Genomic DNA, 19,575 nt, shown 5'->3' on the forward strand with positions numbered 1-19,575 from the left:
CCGACCCGCTCCTGGGTCCGGCCTGGATGAGCTCTGCCCCCAGCCCCCCCCATTGCCCTCCCCGTGCGTGGGCAGCGGGGCCGGGCAGCGGGGCCGGGCAGCGGCCGGAGGGAGCCGGGGGCTGAAGGATTCCCTTGTGCTGCCGAAAGCCACAGCGGCTGCTTGACAACAGGAAACAATGTGTAGTGAATGGAAAAAGGGGGTGGCGCTGCCTGAACAACTTCCCTTTACATCACTGCCCAAATAAGGAGCTTTAAACTAACCTTTTCTATTGCAGCCCGGCAGAAGATCCCCCTGGAGCCCCAGGGTCCCAGCCTCTCACCGGGCAGAGTCATGGGAGAGCCGCGGCCGCGGTGCGGGGGGCATGTGCAGGTAACAAATCCGATCGCTTCACTCCAGGCGCTCGCTGCTGGGGGCGGGGAGGGGCTTTAATATCGAGAGATTGATTGATTGATTTCCCCCCCCCCCGCCCTTGTATCGGTGCGGGGTCAGTGCTGAGAGGGAAAAGCAAGCTGATGAGGCGTAATTAAGAGCGCTGGAAGAGAGGGGGCATGTCTCGCTGATGAGGTCACTGCGATGAGTAACCAGGAGTTACTGGATGTCGGGCTACTGGATACTGTAAACACCGAGGGGTTGTTTCTCTTGATCCGCCGCCAGGCAGCCCGGGTGCCTGCACCGGCACAGGCATAAACTGCAGCTCCCCTCTTAATCGGCGGCCACCTCTAATTAAAGTCCTGCGAGCCGTGGACTTTCGCCGTGGCTGCAGCGTGTGGCAGGGGTGAGCTGTCTGTCTGTCTGTCTGGGACGGATTTCCTCCTTATCGCTGGTACAGGAAAGCAAGTGGGGAGCTGAGGGGTTGTTCTTGGGCGGCACGTGATGCGGGCGAGAAGATGTGCGAGTGAAATCCCTGCGTGAGCTACCTGCAGGTTGCCTTTCCCAGCCCAGGGTTCACGATACCCGCTGGGTTTCTGCAGGCAGGTGGGGAGGCTGAACCTGCTGGGCGCAGAGAAAGAGGGCCCGCGTCTGGGACTGACCCTCTGCCTCTTTTATCCCTTTTAAGCGTTCCTCGCTGCTGATTAGCACCTGCACATCAACATAAAATGAGGCAGCTTTAAAAATGCATTAAGTCTGAGTAAATGAGTGCTAATGATTTAAGCTTCTTAATCCTCCTCGATGGAAATTAATAACGCTTTTGATGCACCCAGAGGTGTGATCAGAAATGCAGACACGCGCTGAGCTGCTCTATGCAAATGTGTGGATCCTTATTCCGGAAAAAGGCACCATGCATTATTTTAATTCCCCCCCCCCCCCATTCTTTAACTAAGTGGCCAGCCATGGTGAAAGCGCCTGGCACTTTTACCCGGTTACACTCCGATGAGTGGAAATGGCTGGGGCAGCTGACACGGTGATTTATGGTGTGAGCAATACAATCCAAACCCTGCTCTGCTGCTAGAGGATAACCTGTAGCTTACAGGCTTTTAGTTTCCCTGGTGTTGAAAGATTATTAGTGTCAGCGCGCAGAGGCAGTTTTAACCTTCTCTGCCTGGATGTCCTGAGAGCCTCTTCGGCGTAACTCCCATCTCGCTTGTTATATTTGGCTTCAGCGATCCCCTAGGACGCTGTTTGTGCTTGATGGGAACCGTCATGTTTTTCTCACAATCTCAGTGCTTCAGGAGCTTTTCATTCCAATTCTTGCAGAGAGACGTTTGCAATGCTGTCAGAATGCGTCTTCCCAGTAAGAATAGGTGGGATTCAGGGAGGGGGGAGGGTTGGATGTTGTGATTCTCGCTTGGCTCACAGGTGTCAAGAGGCTCCAAAGCCCGTTCAGTGAGTCTCCTTGTCCCCATCCCCTTCCTGCCTTCCCCTTCTTAGCAGACAGGTCTAACTGAAGGGGTCCTGGAAAAATGATTTCTTTCATTCCTAGAAAAGCGTCCTTCAGTGGAGGAGGCAGAGATACCGGTGTGGGACATGGTGGGGGTTGGTATGTGCTGTCCTGACTTGCTTCTCAGAAAAAAAGCCTTTTGCCTCCAAGGCTTGCTGTTGGGCTTTTTGGATGGGTGAAGGATTCACTGCAGTCCTCACTTGGATAAGGAGGAACAAAATCTGGAGAGGACTCGTGTAAACTGTGCATCAAAGGAAAAAAAACTTCCAGAATTTACTGGTTGATTAATTAATGAATGTGTTGCCACCAAACTGCTTGCAGCAGGTCTGGGCTTTGTGTCCTCTGGGACACATTCGACACACGCCGAAGTGCGGTGCAGCCCCTGAGAAATGCCTTTGAGGAGCCCCCTCCTCTCCTGGGAAGCTCTTGCAGCGTAAAGGGAGGGGACTTATTCCCTGGGACTGATTGTTTTCATCCTAATCCGCAACGGGCACTTCTAATTTCTCTGTGTCGGACATCATCCATTTCAGAAACATCTGTATGTCCCGCCGCAGTTCCTCTGCTGCGCTTTTAGCACCTGAAGAAGGGCCCCTCGCAGGATTGCTTCCCCCCGCCCTCACGAGCGGCTGCCCAGGTGCATGGGTGGCAGGAAAAGCAGAGGCAGGACCAGAGGCTCTGATCGTTTGGTTCTCCCGTCTGAGCAAAAGCACGTTCTTGCAGCCGGGGGAGAGAGTGGAGCGGGGCGTGAGCAAACTCAGAAATGTTTGGAGTTTGCTCTTGAAAAATACACAGCAGCCGTCCATAGAATAGCGCAGTGTTCAGCCTGCGTAGCTTCCAGCGCGTGCGAGCGTGATCGGATGTGGGGGACTACTAAGGGGATCCGGTGGGGTGAGTCCCCGGAGAAACGGTTTCGAAAATAGTATTTATTCCGAAGTTAACAACAAAAGCGCTGTTGAGAAGCCTTTCCCGGGCTGCAGGGATAAGGCATTGCTGACACGGGTGGTTTAGCAGTAATCAGAGAGAGCGGGGAAGTGTATCCCAGCTGGGGAAATCACCGCGGCCATCCTGTTGATTGGGTGGCAGGTCATTAATGAGGGGCTCCTGGGAACTCCCTTGCCGTACGTCACTGGCAAAGTCCCATGGCCACGTCGGGTAGCTCCTTCTGCGTTAGGAAAGCTGGCTTTCCTCCGGCTTCCTCCGTCGCCCCTAATCACCGAGGTTCCTGCTGACTCTCTGCTCGGAGCAGCTCTGCCGTCATAACTTCTGGCCACATTTGGCTGCACATGTTGAATGCAAAAAGTGTTTCGGCAGGCTCGCTGTTCCTAAAGCGCTTTAAAGCATTTGGTTTCTTGGCAAGGGGGTTCAAACTTAGGAAAAAAAAAAACTCTGGAAAGGAAAGCAATTTATTTAACATATACATTCAACGCTGTTGTCCCTGACTTTAAAAAGGCTGCTTGTTAGTAGACCTTTATAGCTCTGCTGGGATCTGCAGTCAGTAGGGCCAGTTGGGATGCAGGGAAGTATTTATTCTGTTCTCCATTCTGCCCATTACACTTGCTGAATTCTTCCCACCTTTCGCCTGTTAATCCCGGCCGATCTCTCACTGGTGCTCCCTCTCCTGGGCTCTGCCGAGACCACCTTGCAAGAGGAGAGCTGTGATTAGTGCTGCCGCTGCGCCACAACTTGGATTCAAGAAAATGGTCTTTCCCAGGCCGGCTTTGCACAGTCAGCTGGGATCTCCGTCTCTGTAATCGCCGCAGTAATCAGAATGGAGATTTTTATCCTGCCCGGCTCTAATTACATGCCTGCATAAGGTGATCCTTTTAATGAGCATCAAAAGGCGCGTTGTGTGTCAGGGAGGGCCTGCGTTAAAGGGACTAGGGGATTATCCAGTCATTCAAAAAACATTTGGTGAAAGTAAATGTGCAATAAATCTTCCTTATCAACTAGGTTGCCTCATTTTCTTTGCAAAGCCCTGAACCAAGCCCAACCCTTCCTCCCTAGGAAGTCCAGGCTGTGACTAGCTCCTGTAATACTGGTTTTCATTTACTGTCCGCTTTTCTGAGCTTTCTGAGAAGGTGAACAGGGGTTGCACGTGCAGCAGGGTGAGGTGAGGAAATCAGCCGTGCAGAGCTGAGTGAGATGAGCACAGATGTCCCTGAGTGTTTACTGCGTGGAAATCTTCTGAGAAGTGTTTTCCCTAAGAACAACAGTAACTAACCCATTTAAATGCACCTAGGTGGTAGTTTTGTAACCCTTATTTTTTTCAGCTGCACGGAAATTTTGGTTTGGGGGCACTTTCCTTCTGGGAACTGCTCGGTGACTTCTAAGCAGGGATAACTAAGAGGAAAACGTGAGTGAGATCAGGTTTTCCTGCCTTCCCGAAAGGGACTTGCTGTAAGCAAGGGCTGCTTGTTCCTCATTGCCCTGAAGCCTGTGATCATCTCACATAGGCACAAAGCCCTTGTAGGGCATCGCTGCAGGAGCAAGAAGGTGGGTCAGCCGCTGGTACAAACTCAGAGCAGAGCATCTTCAGCGTTGTGGGAAGCCTTTTTATACACTGACAATATAAAGATTTTTCTTTTTCTTTTGTGCAAACGAGGTTTTCAGTTTCAGCAGCTCCTCCGTCTCCAGGTCCTAAGTTGTCTTTCCCGTGCCACGTACCCAGCCCTTCCCTCGTTCCTTCCTTGGACTTCGGAGGGTCGCCTGCTCGTTAAACTGTTATTGAAGCTTTGCAGCGCTGCGAGACTTTGGGGTTTCAGTTATTTTGCTCTGCTTCTCTATTAGACCTATAGATTTTAAGCAGGAAGGCAAGGTGTGTCAAAAATTGGCTAGATCCAGCGGAACTCAGATGTAGGATTTGGGTTTCTCTGCTAATGTTGCTCTCGGATGCATTGAGACCTGGAGAGGTTTGCTGAGCCCTCATTGGGTGGTGCAGTTTAGAAGGGAAACCTCGGGAGAATCCAATAAAATTAAGCCTGGCCCTTTTCCCAGCAAACCTGGTTTTAAGGGTAGTAGTTCCCTGAAGTCTTTAGTGCTGCGGTCCTACATCCAGACTGAAATCCAACTTCTGCATTGCTTAGATGGTCGCTCCTGAAGGGCAGTTCACTACTTTGCGGAACTCAAAAGGTACAAAACGGACTCAACTGTTAGTTTGATATTACCTACTGTCACTTTTCGTAGGAGTTACTGGCAGATTTAAGTCTCAGGTATACACAGACTGGCCTTCTTCATCTTCAGGTGGATGGTTCTTCTCTTTATAGCCCCGTCTATTGGCAATATCATAATGAACCATGAGCCAGCGGTGATGAAGGGACCCAAGGAGTGCTGTGTTGAGAGCTGGTTGTGTTCCTGGCTCAGGGGAGGGGATGGTTTTGGGGTAAAATGCCAACTAGATAAGTGTGTGAGTGGACACGTGCTCCCCAAAAGTAATGTAGTGAGATAAGTTGTGGGATGAATGCCTTGGAGGTCTGTGCCACCGCTGGAAGCGATGGCGTCTCCAGCTGTTTCATCTGGTGAAGGTGAATGAGTGGTTGTTATTTAGGAGGTGGGGTAAAGGTTTCACAAAACAGGTTGTGAAACTCAGAGAGTTTCTCGGAGCTTTCAAGGGGTTTAGGAGGAAGACCCTGGGCTTTTGGCTGGTTCCTCCTTCCCCGGGCTGCTCGGAGATGCCCAGGGAAAGGTGTCGCATGGAAAGCCTCTCCCTATTCCCTGCGGTTCAGGGTGAGGCAGTGAGGACCCCAAGGGATGCAGCGAGTGACCTGGGGACAAAGCGTCGGGTTTGTCACTAACGGGAATGGCTCTCAGAGTTTTCCATGAGGCATCGCTGGCTCTTTAAATAGCTGTCCACGGGTTTCCTGTGCTCCCTCCTGCCCTTTGTTCAGTTTTCTTGGGTTTGTTCCCTTCTGGGGAGATTTACTAATATAAACTAAAGCTATAGAAAAACTGAAGATGGGGCTAAAATGAGTTGAATAGAAATTAAAAATAAAAAGGTTTTATAAAGTTCACACGTCTCGGAAAGCCCTGGGATGGCACCCACCACCTGTAAAACAAGAGCAGCTGCTGGGCTGGGTCAGCTGTGACTTGGTAACGGGCCGGTAATTCGCAGTCACCACCCTATTACCACAGGGCTGTAAATGTGATAAACCCCCTTCGAGGCACTAGAGCTGCACAGGGTTATATCAGCTGCAGACGGACGAGCTGAGGGCGAGGAGCCAGCTGGGCACGAGGAAGGGTGGAAGGAATGCCTGCTCCTCAAGGGGCTGCACACTCCGGGAGGACGAGCATCGCGTGGTGCTTCTGGAGTTCCTCTTCTTGGAAGAGCTGGTCACAGCAGGGATTCTTTGTAAGCGTGGAAACAGCTAAGGGATTTCTCTACTCAAATCTGAGGTCTCTTGGCATCTCAGCTGGAGGGCTGGTCTGAACCGGGACATTTCTTTTGTGGGGAATGTCGGGGCTGGCAGAGGCAGGACAAAGTGTTCTTGTGTGTATTTGAACCCACCGAAAATGCGTTGGGTCTTTTGGACGTTTTAAAGAGGAAAATAAACTTTCGGTCATGTTTGAAAGCAAAATGCTTTCATTTTGAAGATGCGGAGTGTTTGACGTTGGAACAAAACAGTGCAATGAGAGGTCAGGCTGGAACCAAGTGCAAAAATAGAGTTGTAGGTATCTACAGAAGAATGTGAAGCTTCTCCGAGTTGGAAGGGAAGTCGAGCTGGGTGTTTAATTACCTCCCACAAACTTGCCTGTAGTGCTCAGGTATTTCCTTCGTGACTTTCTCAGGCTAAAATTAACAAAACCTGAAGAGAAACCACTCTTCCCCACCGTTTCACCGCTCTGTTTATGTGAGAAAATTGGCCAGGACACAACAGTGTGACCACTGTAGTTTGGAATAAGTGTCCGTTTCTTCTGGAAGTGAGGATCTCTGCTGGAAGTTATCCTGCAAGAATTCAGAAGTGTTTCTGGCCAACATCCTTCTGTGGAAAAGTGCGTGCCTCAGTTCCCACTTCTGTAAAATGGGGTTAAAAATATTCTCCCTCCCTCCCAGGAGCATTGCCACACTCCCTCCACAGCAGTTTGTAAAACGCCACAGAGTTTTTTCCACCAGTGTGAAAAATGCTAAATAAAAGTAAATTGATACTATTTTAAATACTATTCTAAGGGCTTCACGCTACAGTGAATGACTACAAATAACTATGAAAAGATATTATGGTAAAGATTCCCAGTTGCCCTTCATGAGCTCTCTAGGCTGGGGAAGCTCTTGCTTTTTAGCACCGATGCTCTAGCAGCCACTCAAAAAAACTGCCAAAATGGGTAAAAGAGATCCAAGAATTGCCTAAGACCTTCCTTTTACCGTACGAGTAGACCTGCCAGCCGTACAGGCTGGATCTTCACGTCTGATAGCATCCTACAGTAATGACTCACTGTCTAATGAGTTTACTGCCGTGGTTTGTATCATTACTAAGGTAATCCTTTTTAATTCAAGGAGCCTTTATTAAAACCAAACCCTCGCTGCTTTTGCAAACCTGCTTTGAATGGCGCCGTTTGCGCGGAGGGCTAAAACCATGACTGCCAGACTGAAGAGTTTTTTCATAACCCTAAGGCAGCGCTGTGCTGGTTTTCTGCTGAAGAAAAAGCCTGCAGTGTTGGTTTTATTATGCATTATGCAGGTTTTAGGTCTTTAAAGAAGTTAAGGGAAAGTCCCAGCTGAGGCGCTGGTTGCCTTATAGCCTCCGTGGAATACAGTTGCTTTTTGATTCTGCCTGTAATTCATTGCCGTAGACGTGGTCTGCTGCCTTCGTGTTTTGATCTGTTGTCCACCTGTGGGGATTTGCTGCAAAGTCAGAAACTACTTTGCGTTCATATTTGCATTAATCAGAATTTGGAATTATTCAGAAGATAGGAGATGGTATGCTAAAATGTTAAACTAGCAGTTACATTTCTTTAAGTAAACAAGTGTAAAAGCAGAAATGAGGTGTGTGAATATAACCGAAATCCTCAAGTCTCATTTCCCTGGAACTGGAGCTAAGTCTTCGCTGGCAGTCGGGGATGTCTGGCCTGTCCTGGGAGGCTTCTCGTTGTGCATGTGTCAGTTGTGTCAAGCACAAAACTCATCACAATAAATCTAAGCTGGACATCGTTGTTTAGGGGTTTTTTTGGTTTTGTTTTTTTTTTAACCCATTTTTGCTATCTTAAGTTATTTGGAGTGATACCTTCCTGTGTGTATAATATGTTTGTCGTGTACTTTAATAATTTCTAATGCAAATCAAGGTGATAAACATGGTGCTTTTTTACACGGATAAGTGTGTTGAGTTCCCCCAGGTGAAACAAGGCTCCTGGCTGGTGAGGCCTCCGAAGGGACATGGGGACAGAGAGCTAAACAGGAGAAGATGCTTGTGAGGGGTGTGGGGAGAGGGCAGGAACTGGTGCCCTGGTGGTGAGCAAAAAGTTTGGGTTTAAAAAAACAATAAGAAAAGAAAGAAGTTAATTTTGTTGACTTTGTTCTTTTCTTGAAAGCAATAAGCCGGTAGAGTTTGAAGCTGCTGAGGGCACTTGTTGCAGAAAAAAGCTCTGGAAAGGTGTTTGCTGAAGGCCGCCTCTCCGTTTCGGTAAATGGACGAGGAAGGTCAGAGCCGGTGTGTCGGTCCGGTCCCCGCAGTGGTGGGCACGGCGCTCCCGCAGCCTCCGGCCGGCCGCCCGCGGCGGGGGAGAGGAGCAGGGCAGCGCCCCGAAAACACACACACAGTTTCACAGGAATGGGAACTGCAGCTTTGCATGCCTTAGACCTCAAATAACTGAATGAACGTGATTGCCGAGGTGGGGTGGTTTAGAGAAGCTCTGATACTTTTCTTTCCTGCTTTTGCACCAGGTCTGTGTCAGAACTAAAATCGCTGTTCGCAAGGCAGGACACACCGGGGAGTGGTCATTTTGTCCCGCCTTGCTAGGCAAAATATTGTGAATATTGTCCTTGGGAAGCTGCTCTAGGAATACGGTCCCAGGTTATATCCCTATTCAGGGGTGTGCTGTCGCGTTCCTGTGTGTAAGGGGGTACCTGCCCATGTGCCGTCACTAAGACACCGACTTAAAAAGTGGTATTTTGACTCAATTTCCACCTCTGTCTGCATTTGCGCCAGGGTGGCGACTCGGCGCTTGGGCTGTCACCGTGAGGAATCGTCCCTGGAGCCCGTTTGTGCTCGATGGGTGTGTGCGTGTGTGAGAGTGAGCGCAGGGGATGTTTTCCATTTAACAGTGTTATTTCTGGCACCACTGTTTTTTCTGTAATCACTGTGGAAACTGTTATGCTTGGGGGTTCATCAAGGAAACACTGTAAGTTCTTCTAGGGAGAAATATATTAAGCAAGTGGCTGTGATACTGGTTTCATAAGGGCTCACTTTAATTGGGAACAGTGTTTTCAGGAGATTTTTACTGGCTGTGCTTCTAATGGAGTCAAGAAACAGCTTCAGTGAAATGGCAGAAAAAAGCACCCTGTACGCTGGCAAAGGGCAGTTTGGTGTTTGGACTCTGGTGCTGTGTTGTATGTGTTTCAGGGCAATAAAATAAAAATCAGATTTTAATTTGAAGAGGAAAACAGTTTGAAGATAGTTGGGATGGTCCGGGCCCTGTCTTAAAGAAATATGAGAAGTTACAGATTCATGTAATTTGTGGCAATGGGGTTTTTTTAGATCCGTTACAGGTGTCCTACCCTCCCGTGGCCACAAATGGCTGTTAGAGCAGACCAGCGTGGCTTCGCTGCGTGGCTGAGGCTGGATTTGGGATGCCGCCAGATGTGCCATGGTGCCCAGATGCAGGAGCATCTCCTGTGTGCCACGGCGCGGGAGGGAGGGAGGGAGGGAGGGAGGGAAGGAGGACTGCGGGTGGGGAGAGCCCCCGGACCCGCCGCGGCTGGAGGAGCCGCCTCCAGCCGGGATCCTGGGCTGGGAGCGCTCCCTGGCTCCGCATGCACGGGAGTTTCTGTGCTGCTCCTTTGTGTGCGGTGAGGCCCGTCTGATGTGCGGGCAGGGTCTGGGGAGAAAAGCATCCCGTATGGAGTTGCAGGGAGGGGATGGCGTGCAGCGGGAGATGTGCTTCCCACGCCACGCAGCCCGTGGACCCAAGGCTGTTGCTGTCCCATGCCCAAAGACATGGGACAAAGGATGCTCGTCCCGGCCTGCCGGCTCACCGTCAGTGCTGGCCAGTCTTCTCTCATGTAGCAGTAAGAGAGAGTGTGCACCGGCTGTGCTTAGCCAAGCAGCACGGCATTTCTCACAGATAACATGGCATTTCTGCGTGGATGCAGTAACTACACTGTTCACAAATTGGGAAGAAACCTCCAGAGAACTTTTAAAACTCGTTTTGTAGGTGCAGCACAAAGCAGAGAGCTCCCGAGCGCCTGCATGAGGCTGTGAAGCACTGGCATTTTGTGCAAACTTCAGCTATTAACCCTCACTAAACCACAGTTTGAGCTGTTAAATTTCCCCAATTCCTCCTTAGATGTAGAAATAAACTGAATATTTCTCTGTTAGTGCTTCACATCCTGGCGGGTTGGGGGAAGTGTCATTATTCCTTGTCAAGCAGCTGGTCTCACCCAGCCCAGAGACTGGATTATTCCGTCGCTGCTGGTGGGAGCGCGAGGACCTGCCACGCGGTAACACATCAGCTCACCTTGCTCAGCAACCGGTCACTGGAGGGTGCAACAAGCTTTGCAACACACCAACCATGGCATAAACTTCTTTTGTGCCGGGCTTTCGTGTTCATTGTTGTTAGCCACTCCTTTGTAACCAGAATAACACCATCCCATACTAGAAATTGCACGTCTCGGGAAAACTGGCTGTGTGGTCCCAGCTCGAAGGAGCTTACTGTCGAAGGCCAAACTCAGAGGGAGGTAGTGCGTAGGCAAGGGGAAGAGAAAGGGTTACGGTGGCGAGGTGGGTTTGCTATCTTTCATGTGTGCCATGTATTTTCTCTGTGGTACTTCAGAGTGCTCTTTTTCATTGCCATCTGTGGAGAGGCTGATACCGGAAAGAGGAAAGGAGGTTTTGCCTATGCTATACATATTTGATGTTTTGCATTTTCATAATTACCTTAATAAGTTACTCAAACTGGCTTCTCGCTCTGTTTTGGGATCTCTGGAGGCATTCTGTTTGCTTAACACTCTTAAAGTCTTTCTAGCATTCAGCAAATGATTTATTACTATTGATTTATATGGCACCCAGTACAAGCTTCATAGTAGCGGTGTGCAGAAATTACAGATCTTCCAGGACCGCTTCACCCGCCATTGAAACAGAGACTCCTCTGATTAACAGGAGAGCGGCGAGCGAGACGGACAGATTCGTACAATTTGATGACCTCAGCGATTAATTATTTATTGAGCTTTTAATTTTGCATCCATCATTCTAGCTCTGTCTCCTCTGACTTCCCAGAGTAGTTGCACAGGGAGGTAAAGCATCGACAGGTATCTTTAGAGGGGGAGCTTTGCAGCTCAGCTGTGCCTGTATTAACCCCTGAGACTCTGGAGAGGAACTAATGTCTGCTCTTGCCCTGGGCATTGCAAGTCTTCAGAGACCCTTAGCCTGAAGAGCTGCGTTCTCCCCAGTGCTGTGAGCTGCAGGGCAGACGACGGCGTTAATCTGGCCTGGCCCTGGAGCGTGTGTGTGCATAAGCCTCTCTTTCCTCCGGCTGCGGGCACAGAGGGATTGCGATTGTTTTTCTTAGCATCCCCTATCGCTCCCAGCTCGGCATGCAAATTCTGCTTTCCTTGGGTCTTGTGCTTCAGGGCTTCCAGCGGATATCTGCAGCTCTCAGGAGGGCAGTTTTTCTAAATGCCTGAGAAGCTGAGGATGCTTTAACTTGTTTTTCTTGGCTTTTCCCCACTCCCTTGAAGGGTCAAAGGCGGCCTCAACTGGCAGAAGGACACCGAGGTTTAGGATAATCCGGTGCTGTCGAGCATCAACTTTCATGGATGGGACTTGTTTCCTTCCTTGGCTGCGTTGCTTTGCTCATGGATTCGGGATCACTGTGACCCAGAAGGAGATATCTCATGAGGTACTCATGGGATTTTCTTCTTCCCTTACAACCAATGGCACTTATGGGGCCTCTGCACACCTGACCATTTCCAGGACCTCTGGGATAGATGGGAGCTCATGCCCCAGAGCTGTCGAGTCTCCCACGCTCGTGCTTATCGTTACTGGCGTTTATAGAAGCCACCAGAAAAATGTTCAGGACAGGAAAAAAGGTGATCTTGTGCTCCCATCATCCCTGAAACTGCGCAAGGTCTGGGCACGGTGGAGTGCACGGAGCAGCATCCCGGGACCGAGCAGACCCGGTCCCTCTGCTTCGGCCGCTAGAAGCACTAGGTACGTCTGTCCCTCCAGCTCCCTCATGCCTCCCACTGCTGTAATGGGAGCAAGGATGGTCATTCATTGTTTTAGGGCAAAAAAACCCCACAAATCATTGAGGAGTCTCCGTCAGGTGGATGGATGCTCCCACCAGGTTGGGAACGTTCCTAAAAGGTCTGTGGCATGGGAAATGAAACAGCAAATACGGAGCTTTTTGTAGTAAAAGTGTTTTCCTCCCGAGCTGGACAAGTGAACTGTGGAGCCCGGTTCTTCCGGCCCCCGTTCCTAAAGGGATGCTGTGTGATCCCTGGCGAGTCCGAGCAGGAAAACGCGATCCATGCGCTGGACTCGTCCCAGAGCTGATTTCAGGCTGGTTCAGATGAGGCGTCAGTGCCGGGAACAGCGCCGCGGGGCCCCCGCGCAGGGAAAAAGCGTCAGATAACCAAACCTCTTACCACACACTTTCTTTTCCCCTTTCAGAGCTCCAGTATTTTATTGATGAACTGGGCTCATTTGCTCGAGAAGATCCACTTTTCTCTTCAGTCCCTTCCATTTGGTGCTGTGGAGAGAGCTGATGGGAATCGCTGCAATAAAATTTTAATTAAATGCCAGGCAATAATTTGCAGTGAGTAAATTGCGGTACCTGCAGTGTGCTGTTGACATCTGCTCGCAGACCCAGAGGGCCATTAGTGACTTTGAGAACCAGGAGAAAAACACAGGTCCACTTACCTTGTTTTTTATTCTTTCAGTCCAGGGCAGAGAGACCTATTATGTTTAATATTTTATAGCAGTGCATTGTTGCCATCCTTCCTGTGAGTCATTTTTCCACAAGAAACCTGTGCTCGACGCGTTATTTAACCCCTTTAGAGGGTTTAAAGGCAGATTGTAAATCTTCTGCAGAAATGGTCTTTTATATGCCGTGTTCGTGCCACTGCATTGCTGCACAGTGCCAGGAAGCAAAAGCTGCTTTAATATTCAGCCATCTGCACGCTCGGGGGAAGGCCGGCCGTACGCCGGAGAGCGGCACAGACGTCCCAAAATCACCCCGAGGCTCGGGCTGAGGTTTGCAGCTCTGGCCCAGGCTGCGCTCCTCTTGCACAGTGTTGTTCTCCCCCATGTCCGAGTCTGCTGGAGCCCCACGTGGAGGTGATGACATTGAAAACCCACGTCCTGGAAAGGAGTGTTTCCAACCTAATAAGGTGGGGATGTTTGTCCAGCCTTGAGAAGTTTCAAGTGATGGGGTGACTCTTGGTGGAGGGATTTCCTAATGTTCATTCAACCCTTCCCTGTCGCTGCTTTGCCCCAGCCCGTGACGATGTACGTGCCTGTGCAGGTACCTTTGGACTCTGGATTTTCACATTCTTGCAGAGAGTTGTGTCCCCGCTAAAACATCTCCAGTGGCTTTGCTAAACGATATCTTGAGGTCTTTCTGGGTTTTAGTTTAAGAAAGTGACTCACTGATTGGTTTGGGGCATTCTTTGTGCTTTCTCTATGTTTCTGACCAAAGAATCAGGACCTGGGCACAATTATATTCTGTTTTACTGATTTTCAGCAGGGCTCCTGCTATAGGAGGAGCCTTATAGGCTTGAGGACAAAAATACACACGAGTTTCATTTAAATAAGTGTAGTGGAAACTTTCTATGGAAAGAAGATACCCCAAAAAGCCCCTGAAAGAACAAAGTAATTGCCTTACAGAATGACTTCCTTTTGCTGCATTGTTTTCCGTTTGCATCAGCCGTTTGTCTCCTTTGGGCTTGCAGTTGTGGTTCTTCGGTGTGTCATCCAGCAAAAGTACAGCAGAACTTCTGTGCACAGAAGATAATTGCTGCTTTTTTTTTTTCTTTCATAAAGCAAAAACCCCCAGCTGCGCTTCGTACAAATTGGGTCCGTGACATGAGTGGGATTTAAAAATTACAGTTAGTCTTGGATGCTGGGCTCAAGGTTAGTTTTATGTTGTTGTTCAGATGAGAATGTTGAAGAAAGTGAGTAGCAGCACAGAAATTGCTGATGTGTGGGAGCTTCTTGACCAGTGAGGTGAAAATACCGCGGCGTTGCAGCATGTGCTGTGCGAAGATGTGCTTCTGCTGGCCATGCTGTGGCAAATAGAGCTCGCCTTGTCGTGGGGTGGCTTTATCGGGCTGCGAAAGACTTAAAACCCCCAGAAGGTTCTGGTTTCTGCTCTGGACCGCGGGGTGACTGCACAGACTGCTGCAGGGAACCACGGGAGGTGTGATCTTGCCCCTTGCTGGTGGTGGGGTGGGAAGGGTGGTGTGAGCTTTCCTGTTGTTCGCTTTTGGGAGGACCCTGGATATTCATCTTTTGGAGGCTGGAAAGTGCAGTTTTTCACTGCGCACTGCTGGGAAGATTAAGCGAAGATTTTTAGCTTCATGAGTCATTAGTACATATGTTTGGCCATCTTATTTTTTACTGAAATAACTGCCTATATGGTGCTTTCTGCTCAGAGATGGAGGCCAGTGTTCTGCAAAGAGAGTCTGTTTTCTTTTTTGCACTCTATTCTATAACTGATTGCATCCTAAACTTAAGCCTTTCAAGCTGCTTGTTCAATCTCAGTTCATAGCCTCACTCCACTTCCTTCAGTTCGGCAGAGTACTTTTACTCTGCAGAAGTGTGAAAAAGTTAAAATGCCTAACACTTCCCCGTAGCCCCTTTGCTTCTCTTAATGATTTCTAAAGGAAAAAGTCATGCTTTTTAACATCTTGAAAAACTTTTAAAATACCATACTGACGTAAAATAAAACCAGCGAGCACCAGAAATGTGCCACTTGAATAATTTTTCTGTTGTTCTTGATACGCTGTTGATATGGTTGTGGGAAAGATGAATGAATAGCTGTAGAAACTGCAGTAGACGCTATGTCATGCTTGACAGCAGATTTCTTTTGAGAACATTGTGCTTAGAATATGTATACAAAACTTGGGGGGGGGGGAGGCTGCAGACCTCCTGAGGGTCCCCGAGTAAAGACATTAATGTGCTTGTGATGCTGCAGCTGCCCACTGCGTAGCCGGGGCTGGAGAGACAGCTCCGTGGATCCCTGCCAGGCTGGAGAGGTCTGCGCTGCCTGTCTGAGGAGGCACGTCCTGTCCCCTGCCGGGAGGTGACTAATGGCATTGCATCCCACCCTTTCATGGCACCTTTTTGCTGAAACTCATGGGTTGAACTTGCAGTAGCCTGCCCAGCGAACACCCAGAAGATGAGAACGACAAGACCTTCTGGTCTCCTTGGTCTTACGAAAAGCTGCCTGGGAGTTCATAATTTAATTGATAGTGAGCGACCTTATGAGAATACGGAGCCTGATAAGGTCAGAGGTGGATATTTGGAGGAGAATCCAGATAAATTTCCTTTTCTGCTGCTAACCACCGATTTCAGAGCACCGTAGACTGCTGGGCTTGTTTTCCCTCTTTATACTTGTTTGCAGCTTTCAGCATCTTACACTAAAATCGTGCCTCGCTCAACTCAGATCACAGCTTCTGGCTTCTTGCTTCCTGCTTGGAAATGTGAAAATAACCGATGACGGTAGGTTTAGAAGAGGTGCAAGGAAAACAAAGAACCAGTTGGGGAGATGCTCTGAGTTTCCCCACAGCAAGAGGGTTGTGCGAAGTGGCGGGCTGGTTTCACCTGGAAGCACGGGCTCCCCTTGGGTGGACGGAGTAAGCCCCATCTGGCAGTGCGGTCCCTCCATCAGCGTGTGGGCTTTGGTTTAATTCCTTAGAAGATGACAAGAAAGTCCTGGTTAGGCACGATCTTAATCTTGATAGTGATGTTAATTAATCCTGATTCATTGTTATAAGAGTATGAGGCCAGGCAGGAAATGAGCAAAAAGCATTACTGAGAAAAAAAACAACCAATCTCTGATTTCACACTTCAGGGTGTGGGGAGAGAAAGCTTTGAAGATGCTGCAGTATAATATATTAACTTTTTTGGTTTTGGCTCATGAAGTACTCTTTTCCCTCACCCTTAGAAGCATCGGATGTAATTAAGCTCAGAAGCAATGGCCCTTTCCAGTTCTTTCCCGTCAGCAGGGTGAAATAGCACATAAATAGTGGAGATTTTTTTTTTTTTTCTTCTTAGCGAGTGAATAGCCACTACCGAAATTTAGTTCCTCAGTGCTGTGTTGCCTCCTGAGAAGCGCAGCTTTGCTAGTACCTGTTCTCAGCTGCTGAATCAAGACCCTGGTTGCTTTCAGCTGCCCGGTTAACTGACTCTATCTTGTCCTGCAATTCTGCTTGGGATGCAGCACTGGTGGGGGCAGACGGGATGAAATCCTGCCAGCAGCCCTGCAGAAACCCACTACTTCGTCAGAAAGCAGAGCTGAAGGGTATGTTATCGCCCTGTTCAGAGTCATTTCAGAGGAGACTTGCTAGCCGTCTCCATGCCAGACTAGTTGTGTGATTTACAAAGTTGTTTTCAACCCGAAATGGAGATTTTTTTCAACTAAACGGTTTTGCCAGCTTTTATTCGACAAGAGAGGAGAAGCAGCAAGGCCCTTCCCTGCCTGGAGAGGGTGATGGGAGCAGTGAGCTGCCCGGCATACCTCTGCGCTGGGATGCGAGTTTTTAACTCCTGTTCAAACTACTTTCACAGAGTCATTGCCTGGAGGCAGAAAGCATGCAGCCTTGTTAGAGAGGGCGATAACAGCTACTTTATGTCAAGTGCCTGGACTGCTGCTTCCCCCCCCCCCCCCGCTTTTAATTTGATATTCTTTGTTCAAAACCCAGAAGGGGCAGATGCCTCCCAGTTACGACCGATGTAGCTTATCGGTAGAAGTTTGCCTGCGATTTCATAGGATGCTCCCGAACTGAACTGGGGTAAGGGCTGGAGCTTCAGCTTGTCAAAGACAGTGTGAAAGCAGGTCTGTTTCGATGTTCATGCATCAGCAAGGCGCCAAGGCCAGCATTTAGTCCCTTTGGCATTTCAGCTGCTCTTTGTGATTAGAGATGCCCTGGAGAAGCCTCAGTGGCAGAGGAGTGAAGCAACAGTAAGACTCTGCTGAAGTCAGGGCGGTTTTGCACTGGCTGGCGTCACTGTGGGCTTCTGAAACACTCTCTTTCTTTTTTTCTTTTTTTTTTTTTTTTAATACTTACCTATTAAAATGAAAATTCACTTCTGTTAAAAACACCTGTAATGCCTGATCTGCCACTGAATTTCCCTAGCTAACCTACAGCCACATGGCAGCGAGGGCTTCATGATGCTGGGGGGTAGCAGTGGCTTCAACGAGCCCCTCTTGTTCTCTTGAGATCATTGGTGAGGATTTCTGCAGGGACCAGCACCGCCTGCTCACTGGGTGTGCATGGGGAAGATGGGCTTGGTGGCGAGGCTGGACCAAACTGTCCCCCTGCCCCTCGATGCCAGCCCAGGTGAGGTGCCTGTTGCAGCCTCCGCTGCGGCTGTCAGCAACCTGCCAGACTGGGAGAGTGGCTTATTATAAAGCTATTTTTGCACTCAATGAAAATTGCTAAAAATATTTGCTTTCAGTCATCAGCCATCAAACTCCTGCCCTCCAGTGCCATCGTTATTCCGTGCAGGTTACTTCTAATGAGAAATTAGTGCTCTGAGCATTTATGTTGCAATCTTTCACCTGCAAATGAATATTTCCCGTGCCATGTGGGAAGGCAGATTTGTTCAAAAATAAAACTGCTTTGAGATCCTATTAAGTACTGCCACAAGCAGGACATTTGCAAATATTTAAGCGAGACCTCTGTTGAATAGACTTTAATATTTCCCTAAGTAGAAGAATCATTTTGAGATTGCGCCACCAGCCAGGGCTCTTCTTTTATTGTGGCAGATGCTCTGTGTGACACTGGCGTGTGACTTGGTCCCTTCAAGTCTCTGTTTCTTCTCCACAGACTGATATAATAATACTTCTTTCCCCTAGCTGGCCTGCATAGGTAGGCAGCAGCGGGGGAAGACGGGCTGCCTGTGTGGATCGTGCGGTGGACGGGGCCATCGCCTCAGCTCATGTAGTTAATTAACTAACAGCAGGGATATGCAGGTTCAGCTGGGCAGTGGTTGGGTTGCTTCCTAAGGTTTTTTTTTTTCACCCTTTGAAACAAAGAAAATGAAGACTTCAAGTCACAGCCACCCCCTCCGCACCTCTTCCTGAGGGACAGCGCCTTAACTTCTCTGATCCAAATGCTGGAGAACCCACAGCTGTCCCTGAATTTCCATCTCGGAGCTTTTCTTTCCTTAGTCCGGAAACCCTTCCTAGTGTCCAACCTGCGTTCCTTGGTGCAGTTTAAGACTATGGCATCTTGTGCTACTGTTGACGAGACGAGAGTTTATTCCTGTCTGTTGTGGCCCTCTTGCTGTGTTTGACGACCATCGTGATGCCTCCCTGTCATCTTTAGTCCAGATGAATGTGATGGTTTATTCACTGATTTTCCAGTCCGTGTTTTTGTGATCTCTGATCATTCTTGCTGTCTGCATTGGGACCTTCCTTACGACTTTGCTGAAAAGCAGTGTCCAATATCAGAACTTCACTAGTGCTACATAAATGAAAAGTTCCCTTCGTGTAGCGGGTGAGCAGTACAGCTCCCTGCGATTCGCAGTGTGGCGTTTGGTTTTATTGTGGCAACGTGACTGTGTTCGGCCCCTGTTCAGTCTGTGATCCGTGGTAACCCTGAGATCCTTTTCCAAAAGGAATAACCTTTGTGACCGATATTTATTTCCCTTGTGACCGTGTCATTGATTATTCCTGTCTGAGCACTTTTCACCCATCATTCCTGAATTGTCTTTTTCTTTTTCTCTTTTTTTTTTTTCCAGACCATTTCTACAATTTATCAAGATCATTTTGAATCCTAATCCTGGCCTCTGAAGTACTTGCAGCCTGTCCCACCTGGTATCAGCAGCAATTTTAGTAAGCATACTCTGTTCCATCATTCAAATCAATTATAAAGATACCAAACTGTGCTAGAGCTAGGGCACCGTGGACACCCCCCGATACGTCGTTCCCCTTGGCGGCGCGCGCCCTGAGAGCATCCTGCGAGGCCGCGTTCGCCTTGCGTGGGGTACGAAAGGGAATGCAGCTCCCTGGGACGATGAGATTTGTGTCCCAGGGCAAGAGATTTTATCAGCCCCTTTGAGGATTTTTAATGAGAAATAAGTGTATTTGCCATATTGGTGCTTGAACAAGACCGGTTACGTGCAGGGGCAGGAGTCTGAAAGAGTAGAAGCCATGCTTTCTCAGAAAATCAGCAAGTCAGCTTTTTCCCACGTATTTGTTACAGTTTTCTCCTTCGTTCTCGAAACCCACCTTCCGCTCACACCTTGTAGCTGCCCTTTTGCAAACACTCGTTTATTAAGGAGTGTTTGGGGCTGAGACCCAGAGGGAAGGCAGGCGAATGC

General features: G+C 49.0%; 1 protein-coding gene across 2 annotated transcripts in view; it reads left to right on the forward strand.

Annotated features, from left to right (window-relative positions):
• Positions 1-263: 263 nt before the first annotated feature.
• The window catches only part of HIVEP3 (HIVEP zinc finger 3), a 116,783-nt gene continuing 97,471 nt past the window's right edge, over positions 264-19,575 (forward strand). For both annotated transcript variants that reach the window (XM_064471201.1, XM_064471203.1), the window contains exons 1-2: positions 264-372; positions 18,994-19,087. The gene's annotated coding sequence lies outside the window, so the exon portion shown is untranslated. The remainder of the gene's footprint in view (positions 373-18,993; positions 19,088-19,575) is intronic.

This window comes from Phalacrocorax carbo, chromosome 22 (assembly GCF_963921805.1).
Source record: "Phalacrocorax carbo chromosome 22, bPhaCar2.1, whole genome shotgun sequence".
Taxonomy (NCBI): domain Eukaryota; kingdom Metazoa; phylum Chordata; class Aves; order Suliformes; family Phalacrocoracidae; genus Phalacrocorax; species Phalacrocorax carbo.